The sequence below is a fragment of the Pleurodeles waltl genome, chromosome 4_1 (genome assembly GCF_031143425.1).
Source record: "Pleurodeles waltl isolate 20211129_DDA chromosome 4_1, aPleWal1.hap1.20221129, whole genome shotgun sequence".
NCBI lineage: Eukaryota > Metazoa > Chordata > Amphibia > Caudata > Salamandridae > Pleurodeles > Pleurodeles waltl.
Genome location: NC_090442.1, coordinates 53402257 through 53428527, shown reverse-complemented (window position 1 = coordinate 53428527; position 26271 = coordinate 53402257). Strand labels below are relative to the sequence as shown.

At 52.1% G+C, this 26271-nt stretch overlaps 5 non-coding genes across 5 annotated transcripts; 4 read left to right on the top strand and 1 right to left on the bottom strand.

The window, feature by feature from the left end:
- The first annotated feature begins 6960 nt into the window (after positions 1-6960).
- TRNAG-GCC (transfer RNA glycine (anticodon GCC)) lies at positions 6961-7031 on the top strand. The gene has a single exon. It is a non-coding gene; the product is annotated as a tRNA-Gly (tRNA).
- A 2321-nt stretch (positions 7032-9352) lies between these two features.
- Positions 9353-9423, top strand: TRNAG-GCC (transfer RNA glycine (anticodon GCC)). Its single transcript has one exon. It is a non-coding gene; the product is annotated as a tRNA-Gly (tRNA).
- A 7853-nt stretch (positions 9424-17276) lies between these two features.
- Positions 17277-17350, bottom strand: TRNAN-GUU (transfer RNA asparagine (anticodon GUU)). Its single transcript has one exon. It is a non-coding gene; the product is annotated as a tRNA-Asn (tRNA).
- A 4082-nt stretch (positions 17351-21432) lies between these two features.
- On the top strand, positions 21433-21503 carry TRNAG-GCC (transfer RNA glycine (anticodon GCC)). Its single transcript has one exon. It is a non-coding gene; the product is annotated as a tRNA-Gly (tRNA).
- A 4697-nt stretch (positions 21504-26200) lies between these two features.
- On the top strand, positions 26201-26271 carry TRNAG-GCC (transfer RNA glycine (anticodon GCC)). Its single transcript has one exon. It is a non-coding gene; the product is annotated as a tRNA-Gly (tRNA).

The following is a 26271-nucleotide window of genomic DNA, read 5'->3' as shown; positions in this document are numbered from 1 at the left end:
AAGCGCCCTTCTCTTGGCTTTGCTTTAGAAGTCAGAGATATAGACTTGGTGGGGAAAAAAATGTCAAAGAGTGACCCCGACGTGATTTGAACACGCAACCTTCTGATCTGGAGTCAGCCGCGCTACCGTTGAGCCACGAGGTCCCTGTGCATGCAGTTCTCAGCCCCGGATCAAGAAATGCTTCTGTGCCTTTTATTGGCCCTCAGTACGCCTGTGGTTAAAGTAGAAGGCTGTGTGGCCCGTTTCCAGTCCTATTGGTGGAAATGACTAGAGGTGAAGAGATGAGAGAAGATAGAAATGTTGAGATAGAGCATGTCACGCAGGCAAAGCGAGAGCTCTAAGAGCAAAGCCAGACAGCTGTGTTTTAATTCAGGACTTGATGTCCCGTTTCCAGTCCTATTGGTGGAAATGACTAGAGGTGAAGAGATGAGAGAAGATAGAAATGTTGAGATAGAGCATGTCACGCAGGCAAAGCGAGAGCTCTAAGAGCAAAGCCAGACAGCTGTGTTTTAATTCAGGACTTGATGTAGGCAAAAGCATACGTCCCTGGGTGGGCTTGAACCACCAACCTTTCAGTTAACAGCCGAACGCGCTAACCGATTGCGCCACAGAGACCAACCACCGCAGTGAGCGTGTTGGGACTCAATATATGTTTTTATCTTTGTGCTCCTGCCTGCAGCTCTAAGGTCCTGGCATAAGACAGGTAGGCTTAGACTCCATTGTGACATGTCTTACTTCTCTTAGAAGAAGGTTCTGAGTTGCCAGGCAGCTTATCTTCTGCCGGGCACACTTTCCTTTGCAGGCTTTCAGGTTGTGAATCCAGCACTGCTTAGGTGTCCATGTCAGACATGAGCAGCTCATTGAGCCCCATTGTGTATTTTTTGTGGAGATACAACTCTCAGACTAGAGGGAGCAGGCGGGAAGTGGGTGAGACTCACACAGGGTGGGTGGGGCAGTTAAAGGATGTTATCTAATAGTGTAATCGAGGAGTAGGGTTTTTTGTGCTCTACACTTTAACCAGCGATTCTTTCTAAAAGGAAATCCCAGGGCAGTACCCGCAATGAGTGGCATCCCCACACCCGAGGTTGCATTGTGGTAGCTGTTCCCTGAGCCCATAGCCCCTGTCCCCATGTCGCCCTTTCTCCTCGTGTAACTCACCCCAGGTTCGGTGGCTCTGATACTTGCTGCTTCTGCTGCGCGATCATCCCCATGATCTGGGCCTTTGTACGAAATGTCATGTAAGATGACTTTATTCAGCACGGCGTTTGTCATTTGCTTGGTTGTCCTGTCACTGTTGGATGTTTTCTTGTGCAGACTACTGTCTAATGGTGGGAAGGCCACGAGACACGTGACTTTTCTCTTTCCTTGTTAGCATAGTTTCCTGCCACTGTCTTGGTGTGCTGCCAGCCTGTGAGACACGTGTCTTGCCCATCTCAGCTCCACTGTGGCATGTTAGATATGTCTTTGAGCAGAGTCCCGGTCCCAGAGTTGCTGCCTTCTCTGCACTCTGGCTTGTAAGACTGCAGGCAAAGGCCCTCCCTGGCCCCTCAGCCAGATAGATACATTTACCTGCAGGGCTCAGCTTTGGTGAAAGATATTGGCGAGAGAGAGGAAAGGGGACGGTCCGTGGTGCACCCCCTATTTTGCATAGAACCACAGCCTCCTGGGAGGGCAGAGACATGAGGGTTCTCAGGGAAAGCCCTCCCATGAGTGTTGAAGGGCAGGACGTGAAACACAGCAATCCCGGAATGGCCTGGTCTAAGATGCCTGTGCAATAGGCCTGGCCCTAGGCTTCCGGGGCTCTTCCTCGGCAGAGGCCCCAGTGGTATGAGCCCGACCAGGGCTGTGCCCGACCAGGGCTGTAGGGCGCGTTGGGAGCGCGTTAGGGACGCGAAAGAGGGCGCAGGGCGCAGAACTCTGCCCGTTTCTCCCCAGGATGTTGGGGAGGACAGGGAATCTGGCCAGGTCAGTGACTACGCTTTCCCAGAAGGAAAGTCCAGTGACAGTGGCATGTTGTGAAACACAAGATTGCTGGTGGTCTGGAGGGTGCTTTCTGTCAGCCACTTCTCCCGGGAGCAGCCAGAGAGCAGGCTGATGTCGTGCTCTGTCAAGCACAACACTGGCCCCAAACCACTGTCCTTAGCAAAAGCAGAAACATTCATAGTTTCAGTCTCCTGCATCTGATTCCTGCCATCAGCATGTGAACGTTTGGCAGTCCAAGGCTTGCCATGCAAACTTTGTTCATAGGTGTCCCATGCGAATGCATGGGCCTCATCACTACTGTCTACGGCAGGGCTCTCTGCTCAGCCTATGTAAGTGAAGCATTGGTGGTTCAGTGGTAGAATTCTCGCCTGCCACGCTGGAGGCCCGGGTTCGATTCCCGGCCAATGCAAAGCGCCCTTCTTTTGGCTTTGCTTTAGAAGTCAGAGATATAGACTTGGTGGGGAAAAAAATGTCAAAGAGTGACCCCGACATGATTTGAACACGCAAACTTCTGATCTGGAGTCAGACGCGCTACCGTTGCGCCACGAGGTCCCTGTGCATGCAGTTCTCAGCCCCGGATCAAGAAATGCTTCTGTGCCTTTTATTTGCCCTCAGTACGCCTGTGGTTAAAGTAGAAGGCTTGGTGGCCCGTTTCCAGTCCTATTGGTGGAAATGACTAGAGGTGAAGAGATGAGAGAAGATAGAAATGTTGAGATAGAGCATGTCACGCAGGCAAAGCGAGAGCTCTAAGAGCAAAGCCAGACAGCTGTGTTTTAATTCAGGACTTGATGTCCCGTTTCCAGTCCTATTGGTGGAAATGACTAGAGGTGAAGAGATGAGAGAAGATAGAAATGTTGAGATAGAGCATGTCACGCAGGCAAAGCGAGAGCTCTAAGAGCAAAGCCAGACAGCTGTGTTTTAATTCAGGACTTGATGTAGGCAAAAGCATACGTCCCTGGGTGGGCTTGAACCACCAGCTTTTCAGTTAACAGCCGAACGTGCTAACCGATTGCGCCACAGAGACCAACCACCGCAGTGAGTGTGTTGGGACTCAATATATGTTTTTACCTTTGTGCTCCTGCCTGCAGCTCTAAGGTCCTGGCATAAGACAGGTAGGCTTAGACTCCATTGTGACATGTCTTACTTCTCTTAGAAGAAGGTTCTGAGTTGCCAGGCAGCTTATCTTCTGCCGGGCACACTTTCCTTTGCAGGCTTTCAGGTTGTGAATCCAGCACTGCTTAGGTGTCCATGTCAGACATGAGCAGCTCATTGAGCCCCATTGTGTGTTTTTTGTGGAGATACAACTCTCAGACTAGAGGGAGCAGGCGCGAAGTGGGTGAGACTCACACAGGGTGGGTGGGGCAGTTAAAGGATGTTATCTAATAGTGTAATCGAGGAGAAGGTTTTTTTGTGCTCTACACTTTAACCAGCGATTCTTTCTAAAAGGAAATCCCAGGGCAGTACCCGCAATGAGTGGCATCCCCACACCCGAGGTTGCATTGTGGTAGCTGTTCCCTGAGCCCATAGCCCCTGTCCCCATGTCGCCCTTTCTCCTCGTGTAACTCACCCCAGGTTCGGTGGCTCTGATACTTGCTGCTTCTGCTGCGCGATCATCCCCATGATCTGGGCCTTTGTACGAAATGTCATGTAAGATGACTTTATTCAGCACGGCGTTTGTCATTTGCTTGGTTGTCCTGTCACTGTTGGATGTTTTCTTGCGCAGACTACTGTCTAATGGTGGGAAGGCCACGAGACACGTGACTTTTCTCTTTCCTTGTTAGCATAGTTTCCTACCACTGTCTTGGTGTGCTGCCAGCCTGTGAGACACGTGTCTTGCCCATCTCAGCTCCACTGTGGCATGTTAGATATGCCTTTGAGCAGAGTCCCGGTCCCAGAGTTGCTGCCTTCTCTGCACTCTGGCTTGTAAGACTGCAGGCAAAGGCCCTCCCTGGCCCCTCAGCCAGATAGATACATTTACCTGCAGGGCTCAGCTTTGGTGAAAGATATTGGCGAGAGAGAGGAAAGGGGACGGCCCGTGGTGCACCCCCTATTTTGCATAGAACCACAGCCTCCTGGGAGGGCAGAGACATGAGGGTTCTCAGGGAAAGCCCTCCCAGGAGTGTTGAAGGGCAGGACGTGAAACACAGCAATCCCGGAATGGCCTGGTCTAAGATGCCTGTGCAATAGGCCTGGCCCTAGGCTTCCGGGGCTCTTCCTCGGCAGAGGCCCCAGTGGTATGAGCCCGACCAGGGCTGTGCCCGACCAGGGCTGTAGGGCGCGTTGGGAGCGCGTTAGGGACGCGAAAGAGGGCGCAGGGCGCAGAACTCTGCCCGTTTCTCCCCAGGATTTTGGGGAGGACAGGGAATCTGGCCAGGTCAGTGACTAGGCTTTCCCAGAAGGAAAGTCCAGTGACAGTGGCATGTTGTGAAACACAAGATTGCTGGTGGTCTGGAGGGTGCTTTCTGTCAGCCACTTCTCCCGGGAGCAGCCAGAGAGCAGGCTGATGTCGTGCTCTGTCAAGCACAACACTGGCCCCAAACCACTGTCCTTAGCAAAAGCAGAAACATTCATAGTTTCAGTCTCCTGCATCTGATTCCTGCCATCAGCATGTGAACGTTTGGCAGTCCAAGGCTTGCCATGCAAACTTTGTTCATAGGTGTCCCATGCGAATGCATGGGCCTCATCACTACTGTCTACGGCAGGGCTCTCTGCTCAGCCTATGTAAGTGAATCATTGGTGGTTCAGTGGTATAATTCTCGCCTGCCACGCGGGAGGCCCGGGTTCGATTTCCGGCCAATGCAAAGCGCCCTTCTTTTGGCTTTGCTTTAGAAGTCAGAGATATAGACTTGGTGGGGAAAAAAATGTCAAAGAGTGACCCCGAAGTGATTTGAACACGCAAACTTCTGATCTGGAGTCAGACGCGCTACCGTTGCGCCACGAGGTCCCTGTGCATGCAGTTCTCAGCCCCGGATCAAGAAATGCTTCTGTGCCTTTTATTGGCCCTCAGTACGCCTGTGGTTAAAGTAGAAGGCTTGGTGTCCCGTTTCCAGTCCTATTGGTGGAAATGACTAGAGGTGAAGAGATGAGAGAAGATAGAAATGTTGAGATAGAGCATGTCACGCAGGCAAAGCGAGAGCTCTAAGAGCAAAGCCAGACAGCTGTGTTTTAATTCAGGACTTGATGTAGGCAAAAGCATACGTCCCTGGGTGGGCATGAACCACCAACCTTTCGGTTAACAGCCGAACACGCTAACCTATTGCGCCACAGAGACCAACCACCGCAGTGAGCGTGTTGGGACTCAATATATGTTTTTACCTTTGTGCTCCTGCCTGCAGCTCTAAGGTCCTGGCATAAGACAGGTAGGCTTAGACTCCATTGTGACATGTCTTACTTCTCTTAGAAGAAGGTTCTGAGTTGCCAGGCAGCTTATCTTCTGCCGGGCACACTTTCCTTCGCAGGCTTTCAGGTTGTGAATCCAGCACTGCTTAGGTGTCCATGTCAGACATGAGCAGCTCATTGAGCCCCACTGTGTGTTTTTTGTGGAGATACAACTCTCAGACTAGAGGGAGCAGGCGGGAAGTGGGTGAGACTCACACAGCGTGGGTGGGGCAGTTAAAGGATGTTATCTAATAGTGTAATCGAGGAGTTGTTTTTTTTGTGCACTACACTTTAACCAGCGATTCTTTCTAAAAGGAAATCCCAGGGCAGTACCCGCAATGAGTGGCATCCCCACACCCGAGGTTGCATTGTGGTAGCTGTTCCCTGAGCCCATAGCCCCTGTCCCCATGTCGCCCTTTCTCCTCGTGTAACTCACCCCAGGTTCGGTGGCTCTGATACTTGCTGCTTCTGCTGCGCGATCATCCCCATGATCTGGGCCTTTGTACGAAATGTCATGTAAGATGACTTTATTCAGCACGCCGTTTGTCATTTGCTTGGTTGTCCTGTCACTGTTGGATGTTTTCTTGCGCAGACTACTGTCTAATGGTGGGAAGGCCACGAGACACGTGACTTTTCTCTTTCCTTGTTAGCATAGTTTCCTGCCACTGTCTTGGTGTGCTGCCAGCCTGTGACACACGTGTCTTGCCCATCTCAGCTCCACTGTGGCATGTTAGATATGTCTTTGAGCAGAGTCCCGGTCCCAGAGCTGCTGCCTTCTCTGCACTCTGGCTTATAAGACTGCAGGCAAAGGCCCTCCCTGGCCCCTCAGCCAGATAGATACATTTACCTGCAGGGCTCAGCTTTGGTGAAAGATATTGGCGAGAGAGAGGAAAGGGGACGGCCCGTGGTGCACGCCCTATTTTGCATAGAACCACAGCCTCCTGGGAGGGCAGAGACATGAGGGTTCTCAGGGAAAGCCCTCCCAGGAGTGTTGAAGGGCAGGACGTATAACACAGCAATCCCGGAATGGCCTGGTCTAAGATGCCTGTGCAATAGGCCTGGCCCTAGGCTTCCGGGGCTCTTCCTCGGCAGAGGCCCCAGTGGTATGAGCCCGACCAGGGCTGTGCCCGACCAGGGCTGTAGGGCGCGTTGGGAGCGCGTTAGGGACGCGAAAGAGGGCGCAGGACGCAGAACTCTGACCGTTTCTCCCCAGGATTTTGGGGAGGACAGGGAATCTGGCCAGGTCAGTGACTAGGCTTTCCCAGAAGGAAAGTCCAGTGACAGTGGCATGTTGTGAAACACAAGATTGCTGGTGGTCTGGAGGGTGCTTTCTGTCAGCCACTTCTCCCGGGAGCAGCCAGAGAGCAGGCTGATGTCGTGCTCTGTCAAGCACAATACTGGCCCCAAACCACTGTCCTTAGCAAAAGCAGAAACATTCATAGTTTCAGTCTCCTGCATCTGATTCCTGCCATCAGCATGTGAACGTTTGGCAGTCCAAGGCTTGCCATGCAAACTTTGTTCATAGGTGTCCCATGCGAATGCATGGGCCTCGTCACTAGTGTCTACGGCAGGGCTCTCTGCTCAGGCTATGTAAGTGAAGCATTGGTGGTTCAGTGGTAGAATTCTCGCCTGCCACGCGGGAGGCCCGGGTTCGATTCCCGGCCAATGCAAAGCGCCCTTCTTTTGGCTTTGCTTTAGAAGTCAGAGATATAGACTTGGTGGGGAAAAAAATGTCAAATAGGGACCCCGACGTGATTTGAACACACAACCTTCTGATCTGGAGTCAGACGCGCTACCGTTGCGCCACGAGGTCCCTGTGCATGCAGTTCTCAGCCCCGGATCAAGAAATGCTTCTGTGCCTGTTATTGGCCCTCAGTACGCCTGTGGTTAAAGTAGAAGGCTTGGTGTCCCGTTTCCAGTCCTATTGGTGGAAATGACTAGAGGTGAAGAGATGAGAGAAGATAGAAATGTTGAGATAGAGCATGTCACGCAGGCAAAGCGAGAGCTCTAAGAGCAAAGCCAGACAGCTGTGTTTTAATTCAGGACTTGATGTCCCGTTTCCAGTCCTATTGGTGGAAATGACTAGAGGTGAAGAGATGAGAGAAGATAGAAATGTTGAGATAGAGCATGTCACGCAGGCAAAGCGAGAGCTCTAAGAGCAAAGCCAGACAGCTGTGTTTTAATTCAGGACTTGATGTAGGCAAAAGCATACGTCCCTGGGTGGGCTTGAACCACCAGCCTTTCAGTTAACAGCCAAACGTGCTAACCGATTGCGCCACAGAGACCAACCACCGCAGTGAGTGTGTTGGGACTCAATATATGTTTTTACCTTTGTGCTCCTGCCTGCAGCTCTAAGGTCCTGGCATAAGACAGGTAGGCTTAGACTCCATTGTGACATGTCTTACTTCTCTTAGAAGAAGGTTCTGAGTTGCCAGGCAGCTTATCTTCTGCCGGGCACACTTTCCTTTGCAGGCTTTCAGGTTGTGAATCCAGCACTGCTTAGGTGTCCATGTCAGACATGAGCAGCTCATTGAGCCCCATTGTGTGTTTTTTGTGGAGATACAACTCTCAGACTAGAGGGAGCAGGCGGGAAGTGGGTGAGACTCACACAGGGTGGGTGGGGCAGTTAAAGGATGTTATCTAATAGTGTAATCGAGGAGTAGGTTTTTTTGTGCTCTACACTTTAACCAGCGATTCTTTCTAAAAGGAAATCCCAGGGCAGTACCCGCAATGAGTGGCATCCCCACACCCGAGGTTGCATTGTGGTAGCTGTTCCCTGAGCCCATAGCCCCTGTCCCCATGTCGCCCTTTCTCCTCGTGTAACTCACCCCAGGTTCGGTGGCTCTGATACTTGCTGCTTCTGCTGCGCGATCATCCCCATGATCTGGGCCTTTGTACGAAATGTCATGTAAGATGACTTTATTCAGCACGGCGTTTGTCATTTGCTTGGTTGTCCTGTCACTGTTGGATGTTTTCTTGCGCAGACTACTGTCTAATGGTGGGAAGGCCACGAGACACGTGACTTTTCTCTTTCCTTGTTAGCATAGTTTCCTGCCACTGTCTTGGTGTGCTGCCAGCCTGTGAGACACGTGTCTTGCCCATCTCAGCTCCACTGTGGCATGTTAGATATGCCTTTGAGCAGAGTCCCGGTCCCAGAGTTGCTGCCTTCTCTGCACTCTGGCTTGTAAGACTGCAGGCAAAGGCCCTCCCTGGCCCCTCAGCCAGATAGATACATTTACCTGCAGGGCTCAGCTTTGGTGAAAGATATTGGCGAGAGAGAGGAAAGGGGACGGCCCGTGGTGCACCCCCTATTTTGCATAGAACCACAGCCTCCTGGGAGGGCAGAGACATGAGGGTTCTCAGGGAAAGCCCTCCCAGGAGTGTTGAAGGGCAGGACGTGAAACACAGCAATCCCGGAATGGCCTGGTCTAAGATGCCTGTGCAATAGGCCTGGCCCTAGGCTTCCGGGGCTCTTCCTCGGCAGAGGCCCCAGTGGTATGAGCCCGACCAGGGCTGTGCCCGACCAGGGCTGTAGGGCGCGTTGGGAGCGCGTTAGGGACGCGAAAGAGGGCGCAGGGCGCAGAACTCTGCCCGTTTCTCCCCAGGATTTTGGGGAGGACAGGGAATCTGGCCAGGTCAGTGACTAGGCTTTCCCAGAAGGAAAGTCCAGTGACAGTGGCATGTTGTGAAACACAAGATTGCTGGTGGTCTGGAGGGTGCTTTCTGTCAGCCACTTCTCCCGGGAGCAGCCAGAGAGCAGGCTGATGTCGTGCTCTGTCAAGCACCACACTGGCCCCAAACCACTGTCCTTAGCAAAAGCAGAAACATTCATAGTTTCAGTCTCCTGCATCTGATTCCTGCCATCAGCATGTGAACGTTTGGCAGTCCAAGGCTTGCCATGCAAACTTTGTTCATAGGTGTCCCATGCGAATGCATGGGCCTCATCACTACTGTCTACGGCAGGGCTCTCTGCTCAGCCTATGTAAGTGAAGCATTGGTGGTTCAGTGGTAGAATTCTCGCCTGCCACGCGGGAGGCCCGGGTTCGATTCCCGGCCAATGCAAAGCGCCCTTCTTTTGGCTTTGCTTTAGAAGTCAGAGATATAGACTTGGTGGGGAAAAAAATGTCAAAGAGTGACCCCGACGTGATTTGAACACGCAACCTTCTGATCTGGAGTCAGACGCGCTACCGTTGCGCCACGAGGTCCCTGTGCATGCAGTTCTCAGCCCCGGATCAAGAAATGCTTCTGTGCCTTTTATTGGCCCTCAGTACGCATGTGGTTAAAGTAGAAGGCTTGGTGGCCCGTTTCCAGTCCTATTGGTGGAAATGACTAGAGGTGAAGAGATGAGAGAAGATAGAAATGTTGAGATAGAGCATGTCACGCAGGCAAAGCGAGAGCTCTAAGAGCAAAGCCAGACAGCTGTGTTTTAATTCAGGACTTGATGTCCCGTTTCCAGTCCTATTGGTGGAAATGACTAGAGGTGAAGAGATGAGAGAAGATAGAAATGTTGAGATAGAGCATGTCACACAGGCAAAGCGAGAGCTCTAAGAGCAAAGCCAGACAGCTGTGTTTTAATTCAGGACTTGATGTAGGCAAAAGCATACGTCACTGGGTGGGCTTGAACCACCAACCTTTCAGTTAACAGCCGAACGCGCTAACCGATTGCGCCACAGAGACCAACCACCGCAGTGAGCGTGTTGGGACTCAATATATGTTTTTACCTTTGTGCTCCTGCCTGCAGCTCTAAGGTCCTGGCATAAGACAGGTAGGCTTAGACTCCATTGTGACATGTCTTACTTCTCTTAGAAGAAGGTTCTGAGTTGCCAGGCAGCTTATCTTGTGCCGGGCACACTTTCCTTTGCAGGCTTTCAGGTTGTGAATCCAGCACTGCTTAGGTGTCCATGTCAGACATGAGCAGCTCATTGAGCCCCATTGTGTGTTTTTTGTGGAGATACAACTCTCAGACTAGAGGGAGCAGGCGGGAAGTGGGTGAGACTCACACAGGGTGGGTGGGGCAGTTAAAGGATGTTATCTAATAGTGTAATCGAGGAGTAGGGTTTTTTGTGCTCTACACTTTAACCAGCGATTCTTTCTAAAAGGAAATCCCAGGGCAGTACCCGCAATGAGTGGCATCCCCACACCCGAGGTTGCATTGTGGTAGCTGTTCCCTGAGCCCATAGCCCCTGTCCCCATGTCGCCCTTTCTCCTCTTGTAACTCACCCCAGGTTCGGTGGCTCTGATACTTGCTGCTTCTGCTGCGCGATCATCCCCATGATCTGGGCCTTTGTACGAAATGTCATGTAAGATGACTTTATTCAGCACGGCGTTTGTCATTTGCTTGGTTGTCCTGTCACTGTTGGATGTTTTCTTGCGCAGACTACTGTCTAATGGTGGGAAGGCCACGAGACACGTGACTTTTCTCTTTCCTTGTTAGCATAGTTTCCTGCCACTGTCTTGGTGTGCTGCCAGCCTGTGAGACACGTGTCTTGCCCATCTCAGCTCCACTGTGGCATGTTAGATATGTCTTTGAGCAGAGTCCCGGTCCCAGAGTTGCTGCCTTCTCTGCACTCTGGCTTGTAAGACTGCAGGCAAAGGCCCTCCCTGGCCCCTCAGCCAGATAGATACATTTACCTGCAGGGCTCAGCTTTGGTGAAAGATATTGGCGAGAGAGAGGAAAGGGGACGGCCCGTGGTGCACCCCCTATTTTGCATAGAACCACAGCCTCCTGGGAGGGCAGAGACATGAGGGTTCTCAGGGAAAGCCCTCCCAGGAGTGTTGAAGGGCAGGACGTGAAACACAGCAATCCCGGAATGGCCTGGTCTAAGATGCCTGTGCAATAGGCCTGGCCCTAGGCTTCCGGGGCTCTTCCTCGGCAGAGGCCCCAGTGGTATGAGCCCGACCAGGGCTGTGCCCGACCAGGGCTGTAGGGCGCGTTGGGAGCGCGTTAGGGACGCGAAAGAGGGCGCAGAACTCTGCCCGTTTCTCCCCAGGATTTTGGGGAGGACAGGGAATCTGGCCAGGTCAGTGACTAGGCTTTCCCAGAAGGAAAGTCCAGTGACAGTGGCATGTTGTGAAACACAAGATTGCTGGTGGTCTGGAGGGTGCTTTCTGTCAGCCACTTCTCCCGGGAGCAGCCAGAGAGCAGGCTGATGTCGTGCTCTGTCAAGCACAATACTGGCCCCAAACCACTGTCCTTAGCAAAAGCAGAAACATTCATAGTTTCAGTCTCCTGCATCTGATTCCTGCCATCAGCATGTGAACGTTTGGCAGTCCAAGGCTTGTCATGCAAACTTTGTTCATAGGTGTCCCATGCGAATGCATGGGCCTCGTCACTACTGTCTACGGCAGGGCTCTCTGCTCAGGCTATGTAAGTGAAGCATTGGTGGTTCAGTGGTCGAATTCTCGCCTGCCACGCGGGAGGCCCGGGTTCGATTCCCGTCCAATGCAAAGCGCCCTTCTTTTGGCTTTGCTTTAGAAGTCAGAGATATAGACTTGGTGGGGAAAAAAATGTCAAAGAGTGACCCCGACGTGATTTGAACACACAACCTTCTGATCTGGAGTCAGACGCGCTACCGTTGCGCCACGAGGTCCCTGTGCATGCAGTTCTCAGCCCCGGATCAAGAAATGCTTCTGTGCCTGTTATTGGCCCTCAGTACGCCTCTGGTTAAAGTAGAAGGCTTGGTGTCCCGTTTCCAGTCCTATTGGTGGAAATGACTAGAGGTGAAGAGATGAGAGAAGATAGAAATGTTGAGATAGAGCATGTCACGCAGGCAAAGCGAGAGCTCTAAGAGCAAAGCCAGACAGCTGTGTTTTAATTCAGGACTTGATGTCCCGTTTCCAGTCCTATTGGTGGAAATGACTAGAGGTGAAGAGATGAGAGAAGATAGAAATGTTGAGATAGAGCATGTCACGCAGGCAAAGCGAGAGCTCTAAGAGCAAAGCCAGACAGCTGTGTTTTAATTCAGGACTTGATGTCCCGTTTCCAGTCCTATTGGTGGAAATGACTAGAGGTGAAGAGATGAGAGAAGATAGAAATGTTGAGATAGAGCATGTCACGCAGGCAAAGCGAGAGCTCTAAGAGCAAAGCCAGACAGCTGTGTTTTAATTCAGGACTTGATGTAGGCAAAAGCATACGTCCCTGGGTGGGCTTGAACCACCAGCCTTTCAGTTAACAGCCAAACGTGCTAACCGATTGCGCCACAGAGACCAACCACCGCAGTGAGTGTGTTGGGACTCAATATATGTTTTTACCTTTGTGCTCCTGCCTGCAGCTCTAAGGTCCTGGCATAAGACAGGTAGGCTTAGACTCCATTGTGACATGTCTTACTTCTCTTAGAAGAAGGTTCTGAGTTGCCAGGCAGCTTATCTTCTGCCGGGCACACTTTCCTTTGCAGGCTTTCAGGTTGTGAATCCAGCACTGCTTAGGTGTCCATGTCAGACATGAGCAGCTCATTGAGCCCCATTGTGTGTTTTTTGTGGAGATACAACTCTCAGACTAGAGGGAGCAGGCGGGAAGTGGGTGAGACTCACACAGGGTGGGTGGGGCAGTTAAAGGATGTTATCTAATAGTGTAATCGAGGAGTAGGTTTTTTTGTGCTCTACACTTTAACCAGCGATTCTTTCTAAAAGGAAATCCCAGGGCAGTACCCGCAATGAGTGGCATCCCCACACCCGAGGTTGCATTGTGGTAGCTGTTCCCTGAGCCCATAGCCCCTGTCCCCATGTCGCCCTTTCTCCTCGTGTAACTCACCCCAGGTTCGGTGGCTCTGATACTTGCTGCTTCTGCTGCGCGATCATCCCCATGATCTGGGCCTTTGTACGAAATGTCATGTAAGATGACTTTATTCAGCACGGCGTTTGTCATTTGCTTGGTTGTCCTGTCACTGTTGGATGTTTTCTTGCGCAGACTACTGTCTAATGGTGGGAAGGCCACGAGACACGTGACTTTTCTCTTTCCTTGTTAGCATAGTTTCCTGCCACTGTCTTGGTGTGCTGCCAGCCTGTGAGACACGTGTCTTGCCCATCTCAGCTCCACTGTGGCATGTTAGATATGCCTTTGAGCAGAGTCCCGGTCCCAGAGTTGCTGCCTTCTCTGCACTCTGGCTTGTAAGACTGCAGGCAAAGGCCCTCCCTGGCCCCTCAGCCAGATAGATACATTTACCTGCAGGGCTCAGCTTTGGTGAAAGATATTGGCGAGAGAGAGGAAAGGGGACGGCCCGTGGTGCACCCCCTATTTTGCATAGAACCACAGCCTCCTGGGAGGGCAGAGACATGAGGGTTCTCAGGGAAAGCCCTCCCAGGAGTGTTGAAGGGCAGGACGTGAAACACAGCAATCCCGGAATGGCCTGGTCTAAGATGCCTGTGCAATAGGCCTGGCCCTAGGCTTCCGGGGCTCTTCCTCGGCAGAGGCCCCAGTGGTATGAGCCCGACCAGGGCTGTGCCCGACCAGGGCTGTAGGGCGCGTTGGGAGCGCGTTAGGGACGCGAAAGAGGGCGCAGGGCGCAGAACTCTGCCCGTTTCTCCCCAGGATTTTGGGGAGGACAGGGAATCTGGCCAGGTCAGTGACTAGGCTTTCCAGAAGGAAAGTCCAGTGACAGTGGCATGTTGTGAAACACAAGATTGCTGGTGGTCTGGAGGGTGCTTTCTGTCAGCCACTTCTCCCGGGAGCAGCCAGAGAGCAGGCTGATGTCGTGCTCTGTCAAGCACAACACTGGCCCCAAACCACTGTCCTTAGTAAAAGCAGAAACATTCATAGTTTCAGTCTCCTGCATCTGATTCCTGCCATCAGCATGTGAACGTTTGGCAGTCCAAGGCTTGCCATGCAAACTTTGTTCATAGGTGTCCAATGCGAATGCATGGGCCTCATCACTACTGTCTACGGCAGGGCTCTCTGCTCAGCCTATGTAAGTGAAGCATTGGTGGTTCAGTGGTAGAATTCTCGCCTGCCACGGGGGAGGCCCGGGTTCGATTCCCGGCCAATGCAAAGCGCCCTTCTTTTGGCTTTGCTTTAGAAGTCAGAGATATAGACTTGGTGGGGAAAAAAATGTCAAAGAGTGACCCCGACGTGATTTGAACACACAACCTTCTGATCTGGAGTCAGACGCGCTACCGTTGCGCCACGAGGTCCCTGTGCATGCAGTTCTCAGCCCCGGATCAAGAAATGCTTCTGTGCCTTTTATTGGCCCTCAGTACGCATGTGGTTAAAGTAGAAGGCTTGGTGGCCCGTTTCCAGTCCTATTGGTGGAAATGACTAGAGGTGAAGAGATGAGAGAAGATAGAAATGTTGAGATAGAGCATGTCACGCAGGCAAAGCGAGAGCTCTAAGAGCAAAGCCAGACAGCTGTGTTTTAATTCAGGACTTGATGTCCCGTTTCCAGTCCTATTGGTGGAAATGACTAGAGGTGAAGAGATGAGAGAAGATAGAAATGTTGAGATAGAGCATGTCACACAGGCAAAGCGAGAGCTCTAAGAGCAAAGCCAGACAGCTGTGTTTTAATTCAGGACTTGATGTAGGCAAAAGCATACGTCACTGGGTGGGCTTGAACCACCAACCTTTCAGTTAACAGCCGAACGCGCTAACCGATTGCGCCACAGAGACCAACCACCACAGTGAGCGTGTTGGGACTCAATATATGTTTTTACCTTTGTGCTCCTGCCTGCAGCTCTAAGGTCCTGGCATAAGACAGGTAGGCTTAGACTCCATTGTGACATGTCTTACTTCTCTTAGAAGAAGGTTCTGAGTTGCCAGGCAGCTTATCTTGTGCCGGGCACACTTTCCTTTGCAGGCTTTCAGGTTGTGAATCCAGCACTGCTTAGGTGTCCATGTCAGACATGAGCAGCTCATTGAGCCCCATTGTGTGTTTTTGTGGAGATACAACTCTCAGACTAGAGGGAGCAGGCGGGAAGTGGGTGAGACTCACACAGGGTGGGTGGGGCAGTTAAAGGATGTTATCTAATAGTGTAATCGAGGAGTAGGGTTTTTTGTGCTCTACACTTTAACCAGCGATTCTTTCTAAAAGGAAATCCCAGGGCAGTACCCGCAATGAGTGGCATCCCCACACCCGAGGTTGCATTGTGGTAGCTGTTCCCTGAGCCCATAGCCCCTGTCCCCATGTCGCCCTTTCTCCTCTTGTAACTCACCCCAGGTTCGGTGGCTCTGATACTTGCTGCTTCTGCTGCGCGATCATCCCCATGATCTGGGCCTTTGTACGAAATGTCATGTAAGATGACTTTATTCAGCACGGCGTTTGTCATTTGCTTGGTTGTCCTGTCACTGTTGGATGTTTTCTTGCGCAGACTACTGTCTAATGGTGGGAAGGCCACGAGACACGTGACTTTTCTCTTTCCTTGTTAGCATAGTTTCCTGCCACTGTCTTGGTGTGCTGCCAGCCTGTGAGACACGTGTCTTGCCCATCTCAGCTCCACTGTGGCATGTTAGATATGTCTTTGAGCAGAGTCCCGGTCCCAGAGTTGCTGCCTTCTCTGCACTCTGGCTTGTAAGACTGCAGGCAAAGGCCCTCCCTGGCCCCTCAGCCAGATAGATACATTTACCTGCAGGGCTCAGCTTTGGTGAAAGATATTGGCGAGAGAGAGGAAAGGGGACGGCCCGTGGTGCACCCCCTATTTTGCATAGAACCACAGCCTCCTGGGAGGGCAGAGACATGAGGGTTCTCAGGGAAAGCCCTCCCAGGAGTGTTGAAGGGCAGGACGTGAAACACAGCAATCCCGGAATGGCCTGGTCTAAGATGCCTGTGCAATAGCCCTGGCCCTAGGCTTCCGGGGCTCTTCCTCGGCAGAGGCCCCAGTGGTATGAGCCCGACCAGGGCTGTGCCCGACCAGGGCTGTAGGGCGCGTTGGGAGCGCGTTAGGGACGCGAAAGAGGGCGCAGGACGCAGAACTCTGCCCGTTTCTCCCCAGGATTTTGGGGAGGACAGGGAATCTGGCCAGGTCAGTGACTAGGCTTTCCCAGAAGGAAAGTCCAGTGACAGTGGCATGTTGTGAAACACAAGATTGCTGGTGGTCTGGAGGGTGCTTTCTGTCAGCCACTTCTCCCGGGAGCAGCCAGAGAGCAGGCTGATGTCGTGCTCTGTCAAGCACAATACTGGCCCCAAACCACTGTCCTTAGCAAAAGCAGAAACATTCATAGTTTCAGTCTCCTGCATCTGATTCCTGCCATCAGCATGTGAACGTTTGGCAGTCCAAGGCTTGTCATGCAAACTTTGTTCATAGGTGTCCCATGCGAATGCATGGGCCTCGTCACTACTGTCTACGGCAGGGCTCTCTGCTCAGGCTATGTTAGTGAAGCATTGGTGGTTCAGTGGTCGAATTCTCGCCTGCCACGCGGGAGGCCCGGGTTCTATTCCCGGCCAATGCAAAGCGCCCTTCTTTTGGCTTTGCTTTAGAAGTCAGAGATATAGACTTGGTGGGGAAAAAAATGTCAAAGAGTGACCCCGACGTGATTTGAACACACAACCTTCTGATCTGGAGTCAGACGCGCTACCGTTGCGCCACGAGGTCCCTGTGCATGCAGTTCTCAGCCCCGGATCAAGAAATGCTTCTGTGCCTGTTATTGGCCCTCAGTACGCCTGTGGTTAAAGTAGAAGGCTTGGTGTCCCGTTTCCAGTCCTATTGGTGGAAATGACTAGAGGTGAAGAGATGAGAGAAGATAGAAATGTTGAGATAGAGCATGTCACGCAGGCAAAGCGAGAGCTCTAAGAGCAAAGCCAGACAGCTGTGTTTTAATTCAGGACTTGATGTCCCGTTTCCAGTCCTATTGGTGGAAATGACTAGAGGTGAAGAGATGAGAGAAGATAGAAATGTTGGGATAGAGCATGTCACGCAGGCAAAGCGAGAGCTCTAAGAGCAAAGCCAGACAGCTGTGTTTTAATTCAGGACTTGATGTAGGCAAAAGCATACGTCCCTGGGTGGGTTTGAACCACCAACCTTTCGGTTAACAGCCGAACGCGCTAACCGATTGCGCCACAGAGACCAACCACCGCAGTGAGCGTGTTGGGACTCAATATATGTTTTTACCTTTGTGCTCCTGCCTGCAGCTCTAAGGTCCTGGCATAAGACAGGTAGGCTTAGACTCCATTGTGACATGTCTTACTTCTCTTAGAAGAAGGTTCTGAGTTGCCAGGCAGCTTATCTTCTGCCGGGCACACTTTCCTTTGCAGGCTTTCAGGTTGTGAATCCAGCACTGCTTAGGTGTCCATGCCAGACATGAGCAGCTCATTGAGCCCCACTGTGTGTTTTTTGTGGAGATACAACTCTCAGACTAGAGGGAGCAGGCGGGAAGTGGGTGAGACTCACACAGGGTGGGTGGGGCAGTTAAAGGATGTTATCTAATAGTGTAATCGAGGAGTTGGGTTTTTTGTGCACTACACTTTAACCAGCGATTCTTTCTAAAAGGAAATCCCAGGGCAGTACCCGCAATGAGTGGTATCCCCACACCCGAGGTTGCATTGTGGTAGCTGTTCCCTAAGCCCATAGCCCCTGTCCCCATGTCGCCCTTTCTCCTCGTGTAACTCACCCCAGGTTCGGTGGCTCTGATACTTGCTGCTTCTGCTGCGCGATCATCCCCATGATCTGGGCCTTTGTACGAAATGTCATGTAAGATGACTTTATTCAGCACGGCGTTTGTCATTTGCTTGGTTGTCCTGTCACTGTTGGATGTTTTCTTGCGCAGACTACTGTCTAATGGTGGGAAGGCCACGAGACACGTGACTTTTCTCTTTCCTTGTTAGCATAGTTTCCTGCCACTGTCTTGGTGTGCTGCCAGCCTGTGAGACACGTGTCTTGCCCATCTCAGCTCCACTGTGGCATGTTAGATATGTCTTTGAGCAGAGTCCCGGTCCCAGAGCTGCTGCCTTCTCTGCACTCTGGCTTATAAGACTGCAGGCAAAGGCCCTCCCTGGCCCCTCAGCCAGATAGATACATTTACCTGCAGGGCTCAGCTTTGGTGAAAGATATTGGCGAGAGAGAGGAAAGGGGACGGCCCGTGGTGCACCCCCTATTTTGCATAGAACCACAGCCTCCTGGGAGGGCAGAGACATGAGGGTTCTCAGGGAAAGCCCTCCCAGGAGTGTTGAAGGGCAGGACGTGAAACACAGCAATCCCGGAATGGCCTGGTCTAAGATGCCTGTGCAATAGGCCTGGCCCTAGGCTTCCGGGGCTCTTCCTCGGCAGAGGCCCCAGTGGTATGAGCCCGACCAGGGCTGTGCCCGATCAGGGCTGTAGGGCGCGTTGGGAGCGCGTTAGGGACGCGAAAGAGGGCGCAGGGCGCAGAACTCTGCCCGTTTCTCCCCAGGATTTTGGGGAGGACAGGGAATCTGGCCAGGTCAGTGACTAGGCTTTCCCAGAAGGAAAGTCCAGTGACAGTGGCATGTTGTGAAACACAAGATTGCTGGTGGTCTGGAGGGTGCTTTCTGTCAGCCACTTCTCCCGGGAGCAGCCAGAGAGCAGGCTGATGTCGTGCTCTGTCAAGCACAACACTGGCCCCAAACCACTGTCCTTAGCAAAAGCAGAAACATTCATAGTTTCAGTCTCCTGCATCTGATTCCTGCCATCAGCATGTGAACGTTTGGCAGTCCAAGGCTTGCCATGCAAACTTTGTTCATAGGTGTCCCATGCGAATGCATGGGCCTCATCACTACTGTCTACGGCAGGGCTCTCTGCTCAGTCTATGTAAGTGAAGCATTGGTGGTTCAGTGGTAGAATTCTCGCCTGCCACGCGGGAGGCCCGGGTTTGATTCCCGGCCAATGCAAAGCGCCCTTCTTTTGGCTTTGCTTTAGAAGTCAGAGATATAGACTTGGTGGGGAAAAAAATGTCAAAGAGTGACCCCGACGTGATTTGAACACGCAAACTTCTGATCTGGAGTCAGACGCGCTACCGTTGCGCCACGAGGTCCCTGTGCATGCAGTTCTCAGCCCCGGATCAAGAAATGCTTCTGTGCCTTTTATTGGCCCTCAGTACGCCTGTGGTTAAAGTAGAAGGCTTGGTGGCCCGTTTCCAGTCCTATTGGTGGAAATGACTAGAGGTGAAGAGATGAGAGAAGATAGAAATGTTGAGATAGAGCATGTCACGCAGGCAAAGCGAGAGCTCTAAGAGCAAAGCCAGACAGCTGTGTCTTAATTCAGGACTTGATGTCCCGTTTCCAGTCCTATTGGTGGAAATGACTAGAGGTGAAGAGATGAGAGAAGATAGAAATGTTGAGATAGAGCATGTCACGCAGGCAAAGCGAGAGCTCTAAGAGCAAAGCCAGACAGCTGTGTTTTAATTCAGGACTTGATGTAGGCAAAAGCATACGTCCCTGGGTGGGCTTGAACCACCAGCCTTTCAGTTAACAGCCGAACGTGCTAACCGATTGCGCCACAGAGACCAACCACCGCAGTGAGTGTGTTGGGACTCAATATATGTTTTTACCTTTGTGCTCCTGCCTGCAGCTCTAAGGTCCTGGCATAAGACAGGTAGGCTTAGACTCCATTGTGACATGTCTTACTTCTCTTAGAAGAAGGTTCTGAGTTGCCAGGCAGCTTATCTTCTGCCGGGCACACTTTCCTTTGCAGGCTTTCAGGTTGTGAATCCAGCACTGCTTAGGTGTCCATGTCAGACATGAGCAGCTCATTGAGCCCCATTGTGTGTTTTTTGTGGAGATACAACTCTCAGACTAGAGGGAGCAGGCGGGAAGTGGGTGAGACTCACACAGGGTGGGTGGGGCAGTTAAAGGATGTTATCTAATAGTGTAATCGAGGAGTAGGTTTTTTTGTGCTCTACACTTTAACCAGCGATTCTTTCTAAAAGGAAATCCCAGGGCAGTACCCGCAATGAGTGGCATCCCCACACCCGAGGTTGCATTGTGGTAGCTGTTCCCTGAGCCCATAGCCCCTGTCCCCATGTCGCCCTTTCTCCTCGTGTAACTCACCCCAGGTTCGGTGGCTCTGATACTTGCTGCTTCTGCTGCGCGATCATCCCCATGATCTGGGCCTTTGTACGAAATGTCATGTAAGATGACTTTATTCAGCACGGCGTTTGTCATTTGCTTGGTTGTCCTGTCACTGTTGGATGTTTTCTTGCGCAGACTACTGTCTAATGGTGGGAAGGCCACGAGACACGTGACTTTTCTCTTTCCTTGTTAGCATAGTTTCCTGCCACTGTCTTGGTGTGCTGCCAGCCTGTGAGACACGTGTCTTGCCCATCTCAGCTCCACTGTGGCATGTTAGATATGCCTTTGAGCAGAGTCCCGGTCCCAGAGTTGCTGCCTTCTCTGCACTCTGGCTTGTAAGACTGCAGGCAAAGGCCCTCCCTGGCCCCTCAGCCAGATAGATACATTTACCTGCAGGGCTCAGCTTTGGTGAAAGATATTGGCGAGAGAGAGGAAAGGGGACGGCCCGTGGTGCACCCCCTATTTTGCATAGAACCACAGCCTCCTGGGAGGGCAGAGACATGAGGGTTCTCAGGGAAAGCCCTCCCAGGAGTGTTGAAGGGCAGGACGTGAAACACAGCAATCCCGGAATGGCCTGGTCTAAGATGCCTGTGCAATAGGCCTGGCCCTAGGCTTCCAGGGCTCTTCCTCGGCAGAGGCCCCAGTGGTATGAGCCCGACCAGGGCTGTAGGGCGCGTTGGGAGCGCGTTAGGGACGCGAAAGAGGGCGCAGGGCGCAGAACTCTGCCCGTTTCTCCCCAGGATTTTGGGGAGGACAGGGAATCTGGCCAGGTCAGTGACTAGGCTTTCCCAGAAGGAAAGTCCAGTGACAGTGGCATGTTGTGAAACACAAGATTGCTGGTGGTCTGGAGGGTGCTTTCTGTCAGCCACTTCTCCCGGGAGCAGCCAGAGAGCAGGCTGATGTCGTGCTCTGTCAAGCACAACACTGGCCCCAAACCACTGTCCTTAGCAAAAGCAGAAACATTCATAGTTTCAGTCTCCTGCATCTGATTCCTGCCATCAGCATGTGAACGTTTGGCAGTCCAAGGCTTGCCATGCAAACTTTGTTCATAGGTGTCCAATGCGAATGCATGGGCCTCATCACTACTGTCTACGGCAGGGCTCTCTGCTCAGCCTATGTAAGTGAAGCATTGGTGGTTCAGTGGTAGAATTCTCGCCTGCCACGCGGGAGGCCCGGGTTCGATTCCCGGCCAATGCAAAGCGCCCTTCTTTTGGCTTTGCTTTAGAAGTCAGAGATATAGACTTGGTGGGGAAAAAAATGTCAAAGAGTGACCCTGACGTGATTTGAACACACAACCTTCTGATCTGGAGTCAGACGCGCTACCGTTGCACCACGAGGTCCCTGTGCATGCAGTTCTCAGCCCCGGATCAAGAAATGCTTCTGTGGCTTTTATTGGCCCTCAGTACGCCTGTGGTTAAAGTAGAAGGCTTGGTGTCCCGTTTCCAGTCCTATTGGTGGAAATGACTAGAGGTGAAGAGATGAGAGAAGATAGAAATGTTGAGATAGAGCATGTCACGCAGGCAAAGCGAGAGCTCTAAGAGCAAAGCCAGACAGCTGTGTTTTAATTCAGGACTTGATGTCCCGTTTCCAGTCCTATTGGTGGAAATGACTAGAGGTGAAGAGATGAGAGAAGATAGAAATGTTGAGATAGAGCATGTCACGCAGGCAAAGCGAGAGCTCTAAGAGCAAAGCCAGACAGCTGTGTTTTAATTCAGGACTTGATGTAGGCAAAAGCATACGTCCCTGGGTGGGCTTGAACCACCAACCTTTTGGTTAACAGCCGAACACGCTAACCGATTGCGCCACAGAGACCAACCACTGCAGTGAGCGTGTTGGGACTCAATATATGTTTTTACCTTTGTGCTCCTGCCTGCAGCTCTAAGGTCCTGGCATAAGACAGGTAGGCTTAGACTCCATTGTGACATGTCTTACTTCTCTTAGAAGAAGGTTCTGAGTTGCCAGGCAGCTTATCTTCTGCCGGGCACACTTTCCTTTGCAGGCTTTCAGGTTGTGAATCCAGCACTGCTTAGGTGTCCATGTCAGACATGAGCAGCTCATTGAGCCCCACTGTGTGTTTTTTGTGGAGATACAACTCTCAGACTAGAGGGAGCAGGCGGGAAGTGGGTGAGACTCACACAGGGTGGGTGGGGCAGTTAAAGGATGTTATCTAATAGTGTAATCGAGGAGTTGTTTTTTTTGTGCACTACACTTTAACCAGCGATTCTTTCTAAAAGGAAATCCCAGGGCAGTACCCGCAATGAGTGGCATCCCCACACCCGAGGTTGCATTGTGGTAGCTGTTCCCTAAGCCCATAGCCCCTGTCCCCATGTCGCCCTTTCTCCTCGTGTAACTCACCCCAGGTTCGGTGGCTCTGATACTTGCTGCTTCTGCTGCGCGATCATCCCCATGATCTGGGCCTTTGTACGAAATGTCATGTAAGATGACTTTATTCAGCACGGCGTTTGTCATTTGCTTGGTTGTCCTGTCACTGTTGGATGTTTTCTTGTGCAGACTACTGTCTAATGGTGGGAAGGCCACGAGACACGTGACTTTTCTCTTTCCTTGTTAGCATAGTTTCCTGCCACTGTCTTGGTGTGCTGCCAGCCTGTGAGACACGTGTCTTGCCCATCTCAGCTCCACTGTGGCATGTTAGATATGTCTTTGAGCAGAGTCCCGGTCCCAGAGCTGCTGCCTTCTCTGCACTCTGGCTTATAAGACTGCAGGCAAAGGCCCTCCCTGGCCCCTCAGCCAGATAGATACATTTACCTGCAGGGCTCAGCTTTGGTGAAAGATATTGGCGAGAGAGAGGAAAGGGGACGGCCCGTGGTGCACCCCCTATTTTGCATAGAACCACAGCCTCCTGGGAGGGCAGAGACATGAGGGTTCTCAGGGAAAGCCCTCCCAGGAGTGTTGAAGGGCAGGACGTGAAACACAGCAATCCCGGAATGGCCTGGTCTAAGATGCCTGTGCAATAGGCCTGGCCCTAGGCTTCCGGGGCTCTTCCTCGGCAGAGGCCCCAGTGGTATGAGCCCGACCAGGGCTGTGCCCGATCAGGGCTGTAGGGCGCGTTGGGAGCGCGTTAGGGACGCGAAAGAGGGCGCAGGGCGCAGAACTCTGCCCGTTTCTCCCCAGGATTTTGGGGAGGACAGGGAATCTGGCCAGGTCAGTGACTAGGCTTTCCCAGAAGGAAAGTCCAGTGACAGTGGCATGTTGTGAAACACAAGATTGCTGGTGGTCTGGAGGGTGCTTTCTGTCAGCCACTTCTCCCGGGAGCAGCCAGAGAGCAGGCTGATGTCGTGCTCTGTCAAGCACAACACTGGCCCCAAACCACTGTCCTTAGCAAAAGCAGAAACATTCATAGTTTCAGTCTCCTGCATCTGATTCCTGCCATCAGCATGTGAACGTTTGGCAGTCCAAGGCTTGCCATGCAAACTTTGTTCATAGGTGTCCCATGCGAATGCATGGGCCTCATCACTACTGTCTACGGCAGGGCTCTCTGCTCAGTCTATGTAAGTGAAGCATTGGTGGTTCAGTGGTAGAATTCTCGCCTGCCACGCGGGAGGCCCGGGTTTGATTCCCGGCCAATGCAAAGCGCCCTTCTTTTGGCTTTGCTTTAGAAGTCAGAGATATAGACTTGGTGGGGAAAAAAATGTCAAAGAGTGACCCCGACGTGATTTGAACACGCAAACTTCTGATCTGGAGTCAGACGCGCTACCGTTGCGCCACGAGGTCCCTGTGCATGCAGTTCTCAGCCCCGGATCAAGAAATGCTTCTGTGCCTTTTATTGGCCCTCAGTACGCCTGTGGTTAAAGTAGAAGGCTTGGTGGCCCGTTTCCAGTCCTATTGGTGGAAATGACTAGAGGTGAAGAGATGAGAGAAGATAGAAATGTTGAGATAGAGCATGTCACGCAGGCAAAGCGAGAGCTCTAAGAGCAAAGCCAGACAGCTGTGTCTTAATTCAGGACTTGATGTCCCGTTTCCAGTCCTATTGGTGGAAATGACTAGAGGTGAAGAGATGAGAGAAGATAGAAATGTTGAGATAGAGCATGTCACGCAGGCAAAGCGAGAGCTCTAAGAGCAAAGCCAGACAGCTGTGTTTTAATTCAGGACTTGATGTAGGCAAAAGCATACGTCCCTGGGTGGGCTTGAACCACCAGCCTTTCAGTTAACAGCCGAACGTGCTAACCGATTGCGCCACAGAGACCAACCACCGCAGTGAGTGTGTTGGGACTCAATATATGTTTTTACCTTTGTGCTCCTGCCTGCAGCTCTAAGGTCCTGGCATAAGACAGGTAGGCTTAGACTCCATTGTGACATGTCTTACTTCTCTTAGAAGAAGGTTCTGAGTTGCCAGGCAGCTTATCTTCTGCCGGGCACACTTTCCTTTGCAGGCTTTCAGGTTGTGAATCCAGCACTGCTTAGGTGTCCATGTCAGACATGAGCAGCTCATTGAGCCCCATTGTGTGTTTTTTGTGGAGATACAACTCTCAGACTAGAGGGAGCAGGCGGGAAGTGGGTGAGACTCACACAGGGTGGGTGGGGCAGTTAAAGGATGTTATCTAATAGTGTAATCGAGGAGTAGGTTTTTTTGTGCTCTACACTTTAACCAGCGATTCTTTCTAAAAGGAAATCCCAGGGCAGTACCCGCAATGAGTGGCATCCCCACACCCGAGGTTGCATTGTGGTAGCTGTTCCCTGAGCCCATAGCCCCTGTCCCCATGTCGCCCTTTCTCCTCGTGTAACTCACCCCAGGTTCGGTGGCTCTGATACTTGCTGCTTCTGCTGCGCGATCATCCCCATGATCTGGGCCTTTGTACGAAATGTCATGTAAGATGACTTTATTCAGCACGGCGTTTGTCATTTGCTTGGTTGTCCTGTCACTGTTGGATGTTTTCTTGCGCAGACTACTGTCTAATGGTGGGAAGGCCACGAGACACGTGACTTTTCTCTTTCCTTGTTAGCATAGTTTCCTGCCACTGTCTTGGTGTGCTGCCAGCCTGTGAGACACGTGTCTTGCCCATCTCAGCTCCACTGTGGCATGTTAGATATGCCTTTGAGCAGAGTCCCGGTCCCAGAGTTGCTGCCTTCTCTGCACTCTGGCTTGTAAGACTGCAGGCAAAGGCCCTCCCTGGCCCCTCAGCCAGATAGATACATTTACCTGCAGGGCTCAGCTTTGGTGAAAGATATTGGCGAGAGAGAGGAAAGGGGACGGCCCGTGGTGCACCCCCTATTTTGCATAGAACCACAGCCTCCTGGGAGGGCAGAGACATGAGGGTTCTCAGGGAAAGCCCTCCCAGGAGTGTTGAAGGGCAGGACGTGAAACACAGCAATCCCGGAATGGCCTGGTCTAAGATGCCTGTGCAATAGGCCTGGCCCTAGGCTTCCAGGGCTCTTCCTCGGCAGAGGCCCCAGTGGTATGAGCCCGACCAGGGCTGTAGGGCGCGTTGGGAGCGCGTTAGGGACGCGAAAGAGGGCGCAGGGCGCAGAACTCTGCCCGTTTCTCCCCAGGATTTTGGGGAGGACAGGGAATCTGGCCAGGTCAGTGACTAGGCTTTCCCAGAAGGAAAGTCCAGTGACAGTGGCATGTTGTGAAACACAAGATTGCTGGTGGTCTGGAGGGTGCTTTCTGTCAGCCACTTCTCCCGGGAGCAGCCAGAGAGCAGGCTGATGTCGTGCTCTGTCAAGCACAACACTGGCCCCAAACCACTGTCCTTAGCAAAAGCAGAAACATTCATAGTTTCAGTCTCCTGCATCTGATTCCTGCCATCAGCATGTGAACGTTTGGCAGTCCAAGGCTTGCCATGCAAACTTTGTTCATAGGTGTCCAATGCGAATGCATGGGCCTCATCACTACTGTCTACGGCAGGGCTCTCTGCTCAGCCTATGTAAGTGAAGCATTGGTGGTTCAGTGGTAGAATTCTCGCCTGCCACGCGGGAGGCCCGGGTTCGATTCCCGGCCAATGCA